The 10,712-nt window shown below is 27.4% G+C and overlaps 1 long non-coding RNA gene across 4 annotated transcripts; it reads left to right on the top strand.

The window, feature by feature from the left end:
* The first annotated feature begins 3,578 nt into the window (after positions 1-3,578).
* On the top strand, positions 3,579-7,119 carry LOC135923015 (uncharacterized). 4 transcript variants are annotated; one of them, XR_010571105.1, is made up of 7 exons: positions 3,579-3,881; positions 3,921-4,928; positions 4,974-5,101; positions 5,832-5,973; positions 6,257-6,322; positions 6,384-6,552; positions 6,603-7,119. It is a non-coding gene; the product is annotated as an uncharacterized LOC135923015 (long non-coding RNA). The 4 variants fall into 4 exon arrangements; XR_010571106.1 differs by adding an exon at positions 5,142-5,239 and having other exon boundaries at positions 3,579-4,928; positions 6,603-7,110; XR_010571104.1 differs by having other exon boundaries at positions 3,579-4,928; positions 6,603-7,102.
* Positions 7,120-10,712: the final 3,593 nt, after the last annotated feature.

Here is a 10,712-nt window from a genome sequence, read left to right as displayed (position 1 = left end):
GGTATAGTTTTGATGATAAATAGCTTGTTAAAAAATAAAGATATTTTACAGGAAATGGCTATTCTTGATATATTTACTGATCGAGATAAGAGACTTACTCTTCTTGATAACGATGGGTTTTTAAATGATCTAATGCAACTATATAATTTTATTAAAGTCATATTTACGCAAATAGAGATAGTGGAAGGAGATAAAGCCAATTTATTTGATGTCCCTCAAGCGTTTATTCATATCAGGGAGACATTTAACGCTTATAAAACAATATCAAATATATTGTCGCATAGCGAGATTTTAGAAATAGAGCAGTTTATCAAAAGCCGAAAAAATTTTTGTTGTCGGGACATTCATTATGCTGCTCATATATTTGACCCAAGGTTTTGTGGATTTAATTTAAGAGACAATGAAGTTGCAAATGGGTTGGATATTAGTAACCGATTTTCTGGATATCTAGATTTAGATATTGCAAGAGTAATAGGAAACCTATCCAAATATCGTGCAAGGGAAAATTTTTTTAATATAGCAAGTCTTTGGCAAGGCGCATCATTTACAGATCCAGTGAGTTGGTGGAAAGGTTAAATACTTTTATATTTCTGTAAACAATAACTTAACTCTTTTTCTAATTTTAAAATTGTGTTATTCAATATTTTATTAGGTTTATGTTGCAATCAATACATATCGACCCTAGCCATACGAATTTTATCAATACCACCACAAGTGCAGCATCCGAAAGAATATGGTCCTCCTTTGGAAATATTCATTCTAAATCTAGAAATAGATTAAAAAATGACAAAGTTCGCAAATTAGTTCATATAAGAGCCAATCTACATTTTATGGGAAAGGAAATTTCAGAAAATGACAAATTGCTGGATTCCAGAATTTCAAGCTCTGATCTGGAATCATTTTCATCTTCAAACGAAGATAATTAACTATTCAAAATTAATTGTTTAAATATTATTTAGTCTATATATAATATTTCAAATAAAATATGTAAAGTAATTGCAAATTAGTTGAAAATAATTTATATTTGTTTAATTATAATGTTTATAATCTATATATTTTCAATAAAACATAAAAAAAATCAATATTGACCTGTAAAGTATTATAAAAAAGATAGTTTCCCGTTATTTCCCTATTTTCCGTTTTTTCCCCAAATTTCCCGGGAAATTTCCCCGAAATATAGTTTCCCGGGAAATTTACATCCCTAGTGGCACCTCGGCATGGGATCTGGTAATTATAGATTATTTAAGAAAACTAAAACGCTTGTATAAATAAATGAGATGTAAACTTTATATAAAAATTTATAAAACCAAAATTATTTTATCAAAATCGTCAATAAAATATCTTACTGAAATTAATATTTTAAACTAAAAAAACGTATACCCTGTAAACCAAACAATTAGTCCCTTTTATAGGGAAAATAAAACGCGAAATTATAAATTAAAGTAAAATTAGCGCAAAGTAATAAAAAGAACCATATTGCGAAAAGGAGTTGTATTAGTTTTATCTTAGATAGTTGTGGATAAAACCTACCCCCACCCCGTTTAATTTCCTGAACTAAAATTATACCTCTGGATCATAGGCGTAGCTAGGATTTTGCTAAGGGGGGGGGGGATTAAAAAATTATTGGGGGCTTCGCACCCAGACCCCATTTTGGGCGGGCCTTCGGCCTGCTTTTGGCCGGCCTTCGGCCGGGTTGCCCTAGTCTATATAGTGATAAAATATTTTTACAAGATAGGAGGTTAATTTTAATAAAAAAAATAAGCTTGGAACAAATATGAAATATATTTTTATTAGTTTATATGAAATATATTTTTATTAGTTTATATGAAATATATTTTTATTAGTTTATATGAAATATATTTTTATTAGTTTATATAAAATATAATAAATTACTTGTATATACATTAATATAAACGCATGGTAATAATTTATTCTAAACAAGTATATTTATTTATAAAAAGTTAGTAGACATATAGTTGATATTCCTCTATTATATAGAATTAGTTACAAAATACTTGGTAAAATTCTTTACAGACATATTTGACAGTTAGAGAATATATTACAGTTAATATTTTAACAAATTTTACTATTCAATGCTCTTGACAATATATTTAGCAACAATTTGCATTCAATTATTTACTGCCATCTATTTATTTATATAAAATATGATATTAATTTTCATATTATTTATCCCACAATGTCTCTAAAAGATATTTTCTGATGTCCTTATCAATATTTTATAATTTTCTGTAAAATATATATTTCGCTATATTGGTAAATTGTCATATGATAATTGATAAAATTAGATATACTGTAAATCTACGACATATAATATTCAACTGTTTGTATTGTGCTTTTTTTATTTAATTTATGATTTAATTTTATCTATAGTTTTATAATTATATGTTATTTTAATTAAGGTAAATAAATTAAAATTACACACTTTTTAAAAAATTATATTTGATATATTATATTATTTAGTAATTTTATGGATCTATTATTAATAATTATAATACATTTCACTTTTCTCTTAAGACTTATCTTTGGTTTATATTCCATTTCTTAAAAAGCATTTTTGGTTCACTTTTTTTATATATAAATGCTTTTTTCCAAAAATGTATAAATTATGATGAATAGTTCTATAAAAAAATATCAACTTTTACAATCTTTCTTTCAAATTATTATTTAAGATATATGCATACATTTTTGGGGGTCAGGAAGAGGGGAGAGGACTAAGGGGGATATTTTTTTATTAGCTAAAAATGATATTCACAAAAAGTGATAAATTTCTGAAGAGAGGGGGAAAATTTCCCCTTGCCCCCCCCCCCCGCTCTGGATGCAGGTCAATCTCCCGGACCTAAATTCTAACTTATATTTGATGAACACCTTAAGGACTCCAAAGGTAAGAAAAACCCCTGAGTAAATGAAAACACAAAAACCATATGTTTTAGTTTTAATGTGCTTAACTCAAACAAAAGAGAGACCTAAAAAAACTTAAAATTTTTATGTACCCAAGACAAAACAAAAGAGGTATAAATAAACTATTTTTAATTGAAGTGTATTTAAGGTAAAACAAAAGATGGATAGCAAACTAGATTAAATTAAATATGGAAAACCATATTTAACAAAAATATTGCATAAAAGGGGTACCATGTTACAAAATTTTTCCATATATAACTTTTACAACAATTATTTAAAAACTAATATATATATATATTCTCTAAACTAAACAACTAAAAAAAATCTATATCCGAACTATAAAGGCCCCACTTTCATTTTGAACCGGTGTAACGTGTGAAAGTGATTACCGTGAGATTTCGAATTCTCACACCATCAAAATCTCACGGCTGACACCGTGTTAAAGTGATTTCATGAGATTTTGATTTTTATCGCTTCAAATACATTGGGGGCCATTAAAATCATCAAAATCTCACGGCTATTCAATATTTCAAAATCTCATGGATTTTTTAAAATCTCATAGATATTTTTAAAATCTCGCATTATTAATTTAAATATACTTTAAAAACGTCAGATTTGAATGAGGCTGTCAAATTAAAAATATTTCTATATAATACAATTTAATTTGAAATTATTTTTGATTATGAAGTAAATGAAAATAATTATATTGAGATTTTTTTCGTCTGCGGGAAAATGGCTGATGTTAAATCGCACTCACAATTTCATTTTCAAGCACACTATATTCCTTAAATATTTACTTTGCGACTACATACATTTTTTATGACATGAAAAGCCTGACTTCTACTCTTCTGAATCAAAACTCTAGTAAATTCTTTCAAATGCATGGAAGATGTTTGGGAGAGTAATGAGACTCTTTTTTAATTGCTGAGGATTATACATAACCCATAATATATCTCTGTCAAGTTATTACTTTTATTCATTAATTTTTCTATTTTTTCTAGATTCAAAGAAATAAATTCTCTTCTTTATTTACTAATTTATCTCAATCAATTCATCATAACTTAATTCTTTCTTATCTTCTCCAATTCTTTACCTAAGCTACTATAAAGTTTAGCAAGTACCATTATAAACCATTTATTTATCTTTTATTTCAATTATTTATTTCCTTTAACAATTTATTTTTTCTATATATTAATCTTATTAACTTAATTTAAACAAAATAATATAAATCAACATTTAATATAATTACAACTTCTTTCTTAAACAAAATTTAACTTTAATCCTCTCTTAAAACTCAATTTCATGGATATTTTCTTATTTATCATTTCTCTTGTCTGCTTTTTGCTTTTTCAATTTTCCAAGTATCGTCTGCTTATTTTTTCCCCATTTTTTTTTCTATTTCAAAATTCAAATTTATCTTACAATTTACTTTAAAATTTATATTATGTCAATTTTCAAAAATCTAACAATCTACTCCTACAACATTCCTGGCCTACTTTCAAAAACAACTATACTTAGGAAACTCTTTGATCAATATGATATTAACATTATTTTAACACAAGAATCTCTTATTACCAATAATATAAAAAAAAAAAAGAGAAAACAAAAAAAATAAGTTACAAATTACAAAAACTAATTCTTCTTCCTCTTTACTCCTTAATCACCCCCCCCCCCTTTTTCTAATACATATTCCTATCTTATCTTTTATAATAAATAAACATTATTTACAATGTGGATCCTGGCTTATCCACGAGTGGTACCCGTCATCCCACTCAAATTAAACGGGACCCTGACAGTAGGGTAAATTACTGTCAACTTTGTGGATCCTGGCTTATCCACGAGTGGTACCTGTCATCCCACTCAAATTAAACAGGGCCCAGACAGTAGGGTAAATTTTCTGCCAAACAGTGAATGCAAATTCACTGCACTGGAGACGCCCTCTATGGGGTGGTGGAGTGCCCACTTAATTGTGGGATGTCTCCCCAGTGTATAATATGATATGATATGAAGTAAATTTTTAACGGAAATATATTTTTATTTCAGAAATATTTTAGCTCAAATTATAATGATATATATGACTTCCTTGTATTCTCTAAAATTCCGGTAAATGTTAATAAGGCTAATTTTCTAAGAAAGATAACCGCCTTCAAGATTATAGAAAATCAATTATTCTATGGGGAAAGTAAATTTTAGATATGTCATAATTAATTTATTAAAATTAGCCATTATAAGTTCAATGCAATATATTATTTTTTAACATTGAAAAATGCTCAGGCCATTATTAACTTTTTTTCATCTAAAATTAATTATAGCTGCAAATGTAAGTGTATACATATATATGTAAGAACATTTAATAAAATTTTACATATAGTCATTTAAATGCTATTTTACAACTAAAATTTAATTTAGATTATCACATAAAAATGAAAAGTAAATGTTAGATACTTTTAGGGGAAATTAAATTTTAGATATGTCATGATTAATTTATTAAAATTAGCCATTATAAGTTTAATGCAATATATTATTTTTTAACATTGAAAAATGCTCAGACCATTGATTATTATCTTTTTTTCATCTAAAATTAATTATAGCTGCAAATGTAAGTGTATATATATATATATGTAAGAACATTTAATAAAATTTTACATATAGTCATTATTAAATGCTATTTTACAACAAAAATTTAATTTAGATTATCACATAAAGATGAAAAGTAAATGTTAGATACTTTTATTATAATGTATATTGGGCTTATAAATGATTGCATAATTAATTTATTAAAGTTAGGTATTATAATATATACAACTAAAATTGTATGACAAAATTAAGTGCAGTTTATTATTCTAGCCATTAATTATATATATTTTTTCTGCATCACAAATATTATTATATATAATTTAATGATATTTTAGAAGAAAGAAAAGTTATACTGACAGGAGATGAACAAAAAAAAATAATTAAAACAATACATGAGGGGGGTGTATCTACAGTTGCAGGTATTGCTATGGGAGGGCATCTGGGGATTAATAAAACTAATCAAATAATAGCTGAAAAGTAAAAATTTGCAATATTCTTTTAATTATTTTTTTTAAGCTTTTATTGGTTGGGGAGCAATAAAAGTGTTAGAGAGTTTATCAAATCCTGCGAGGTTTGTCAAAAATCAAGCAGTCGTTTTGATAAAACCTCAAATGCTTTACACAATATTAAAGTTGTGCCAAAGTCTTGGTATCAAATTGGCATCGATTTAATCCAGATGCCAGAATCCAAGGAAAAATACAAATATATTTTATGTGCCATATGTTATTTTTCAAAATATTTAATGGCTATTCCTATTAAGGATAAAACAGCTAAATCTGTTGTAAAAGCCTTATACATCATTGTCAACACCCACCAATGCTATGAAGTAATAAAATAAAAATATCAATTTTAACTGAATTTTATTATATTAATATATATTTTATTAGAAAATATCCCTAGATATTTTTTTCCTACAACAAAGGTATGGAAAAAATATCATGCTAAAATATATGGTTTAAAGCCTCCCAAACGTTGTCGGGATGTAGACTATGGGAAACAACTTGGTGAACCCACCATCCTGGTGCAAATTGAAAATGATGGGAATTGTTTTTATAGGTAAAACATATTAGAATAAAATTTCATTTTATTTAATTTATATAATTTAGGGCGATTAGTGTAGAGCTTACTGGAGCTCCAAATTCCCATGTTATTCTCAGGCAATGGTTGGCACAATTTATGCTAACATCCGAGATGGGAAAGGTAATTGAAAATTATCTTTACGAGACGAACAAAAAAATAGAGATAAAAACTTATGTCTCAAATAATGTAATGACACAGAAGATATGGGCTTCTGACACAGAAGTCAGGGCGATGGCCACAATGTTAAATACGGCTATTTTTACTTATATAAAATATAATGATAATTTTGTATGGGCCCGATATGACCCATTTTATATTCGCGACAATATTAAAATATTTAATAATAATTTTATTTATATAAAAAATGGGGGGAGTCATTTTGAAAATGTTTTAGATTGCGATTTATCTTCCATCTAATCACTATTTATTATTTTTATTAAAAAAAATTTTTTATATAAATATATATAATTATATTTCATTCATATTATAATTTATCGCCTTATATATATATTTTTTATGAAAGTTGTAGTTTATAAATAATATTCAATTACATTCTGATATGCAATATATGATAATAATTATATATATTTCCATGATGTTTTTATTAAATTTAAAATTATGTATAAATATTTATATCAATAAAGTTCTTCGTCTATTTTCTTATACTAAATAAAGTTTTATCTAATATTTGTGACCCAATTCAGTACAAAATAATATAGAGATGGATTATCTTTATAACATTATATTAGGTAAACAAAATAAGCATTACGATTAAGCCATTTAAGCTAAGAATTTATCTTACTGTTTTTTGCTGTGATTTTTAGAGGGTTGGGTAGAAAAGGCGGTTTGCCTCTAGTAAATTTTCTGTCATATATGAGCTTTGTCTAAATTAATGTCTATCGAGAAGATGTTTGTATAAGAAATATCATGGGATCGGAGTATTTGGTTATTTTATAAATTTCATGTTGTGTAAATTAGCATGTTAGTAAGGATCTCTTCCCTACCTAAATATTGCTAAACTTTAATTATGATATTGATTGGAGCCTCCTATCATTAATTGAACTAGAGGTCTGGATTGGGTGGTTTTTTCGTCCGTACTTTAAAAAAAATATTTTCAACATTGGGCGAGAGGGTTAAAAATTTGGGAGAATTTGATATTTTTCAGGCAAAATGATCAGAACAGTAAATAGTTTTTCATAATATTCCATATTATATGTTTAATTAAAAATACATTAAAATAAATAAAGAGCCAAACCAGCCATAAAATAATTTTAAAACAAAATATATATAAAAAAAATTATAAGTGAGAGCGAGGGCAGGTTAAATAAATCTTTTCGCTAAATTTAAAACTATAGAGAGGCGGCGACTATTTAGATAAGATAGATAAAAAAAACAATTTAAATAAAAAATGTACTCTACATGGATTTGAACACGCATTTTGAGGATAGGTAATGTAAGTCTTACTAACTAGACTACCCACCACACCTTGTAATACTTAATTTTATTTGTTATATATAATCTTCTTTTAAATTAAATTTATATATATCAAAAAGAGAAATTTTATTATATTGTTAACTTTAATGATGTTAAAATAAAGAAGAGCTCTTGAAATGAAACAATATATTTTACAAAGCATTACTAAAATATTATTTTAAAACATAGATTATAATTAAATATTTAGGTGTGATACCATTATTGTCTCTATATTATATTTTATATCCTTAACTTTAATGATGTTCCTTGATTTTACAGCTCTCATTATTCGACTTAATGATCTTAAAAAAATAAAGATGAGTTCTTAAAATGAAACGATATATATATCTTGCAAAGCATTATTAAAATATTATTCTAAAACATAGATTATAATTTAACAGTTAGGTTTTATACCATTATTGTCTCTATATTATATTATCATTTAAATTCATGTCATGAAAATTTTTGCATTTATCGCTTCAAAAACATTGGGGGCCATTATCATCAAAATCTCACAACCCATCCGTGTGAAAGTGATTGCGTGAGATTTCGAAATCTCACAGATCACTTTCACACGTTACACCGGTCGTATTACTTCTTGTCACCTCGGCTGTTGCAACGCTCCATTTCCTCATTCTTTTGTTAATATTGACACTGTTTCTCTTGCTACTGGATGAGCAACTGCCATGATTCTCCGGGGAAGTCCATTCTGCTGCCATCGGTGATGTCCACTGGTCATCTACGTTTGTGATTGAATCATTCTTCGATGGACTTGTGGCCCAGTCCTCCGCATGTAAAACAAGACAAGTTCAGTCCTCTGTGTGACGGACCTCTGGATGATGTCTAGATAGCTTGATTGAACCGACTCGACTCATTTGGTATGTCCACATCTTGCTGCTGAGTCCAGCAGTCATGCCATTTGTTGCCCAGGAAGTTTTTCATGCTTATGGTGTTTACTTGGATCATATTAGACTCAGATTTAATAAAGTTTCCATGTTCATACAACTTAAACTTTCAAAAAACATTTTAATTTTAATTAAATTTCCAACATAAATTTTTTTTTATATATCACAATAAACATTTATATTTATTATTCAAACACATATTTATATTTATTATTTGCTATTCGCATACAATTCAATCAACACCTTCCAGTCGCTATCTCATAAAACAATTTCCTTTAATATTCCTTAATTTTCTTAAGTTTTTGACTCCTTGCTCTTAACTATATTTTTTTTCCGTTTTACCAATTCTACTAATTAATTACTTTTACTTTTCTTTTAATCATAAAATTTATTTCTTAACCCCTTTTTACCTTTTTTACAATTTTTACGCTTACAAATTTTTCTATTTTTAATCTTTATTATTTCCTATTTTATAAATTCACATAATTTATTACATTTTTTACACACCACATTTACTTAATTTATTTCTCTATATAATTCATATTACTCCCTTTAAATCAACCCATGTGTTCTCCTTTTTTTTCTCTACATATTTTATTACTTAACTTTTACAATATTTTGATTTAAGATCGCTTATTCCCAACTCATATATATATTTATCTTTAAACTTTCCTACGATATAACATAAATAACAACATGTAACCCCGAAGTACTTTGATTTTTTTCCAACCTTTCCGCTTCAATCTTCCGTTGTTTTTTTTCCCAATTTTTTAATTTCAACTTATTTTTCATAACTCAGTTAATTATTATTTACATTTCTTCTATATATATTTTCACTTTTTCCCGTTCCTTTTTATACCATCCTTGTCCTCAGACCTAATCATTATTTTCTATATTTCTCATAACCACTCCCTTCACCCATTTTTTTTTCATTTCCATAAACCCGAACCCACATTAATCGATTAATTACATTCAACTCAGATTAACTTTCAATTTCAAACACGTTGCAACTGGTTTTAACATATCCAAAAACATATTAATTTTCGTTTCCATCATTTTTTCTACCGGTGATCTGCCATCCTTGACTACTGCTCTATTGTAATATAACTGCGCTACCCAATAGCTCTGCTTTACCTTCTTTAGTTTTCTTTAACCAATTTTTTACAATCGCTACCATCCGTTCAGTCTGCACATTCGAGCTGGGATGATACGGTTGCGTCATTATATGTCTCACATTTATTTTAATGTAAAAATTCTTGAATGCAGCGCTTACAAAAGCCGGCCCTTCATCAGACACTATAATCCTGGGAATTCAATTTTGCTAAAATATTTATTGCAATGTGGTTAAACCATGTACCTCTTTAACTCAATCCACAGAAAATAAATCCACATTCAAAAAATACCTTTTTTCCCTACCATTCATCTACGTGAACCCTCTCCCAAGGCCCTCTAATCTTTGGCCAACTATCATCTTTTCCCTTTCGGGGCATACTGGATCCGGCATTGCAAACTTGACAACTTTTACCCAAGTTGTTAATTTCTTAATTCACCTCAAGCCATACATATTCCCTTTCCCATTGCTTCATTCTAGCTATTCCTTGATAACCATGTAACTTATTTAAAATCCTTTTTCTTAATCGTCGGGGTATCTCTCATGAGACAATCATCAATTATTATGAATTCAGCCTCTATATTTTTATACTTATTTCCTATATCGACCAAAGGCTTTTTCCCTGTTAACCATAATTTCACCAAAGC

The sequence above is a fragment of the Gordionus sp. m RMFG-2023 genome, chromosome 1 (genome assembly GCF_954871325.1).
Source record: "Gordionus sp. m RMFG-2023 chromosome 1, tfGorSpeb1-WG-v2, whole genome shotgun sequence".
In the NCBI taxonomy this organism is placed as follows: Eukaryota; Metazoa; Nematomorpha; class Gordioida; order Chordodea; family Parachordodidae; genus Gordionus; species Gordionus sp. m RMFG-2023.
This window is presented reverse-complemented; position numbering and strand designations above follow the sequence as displayed.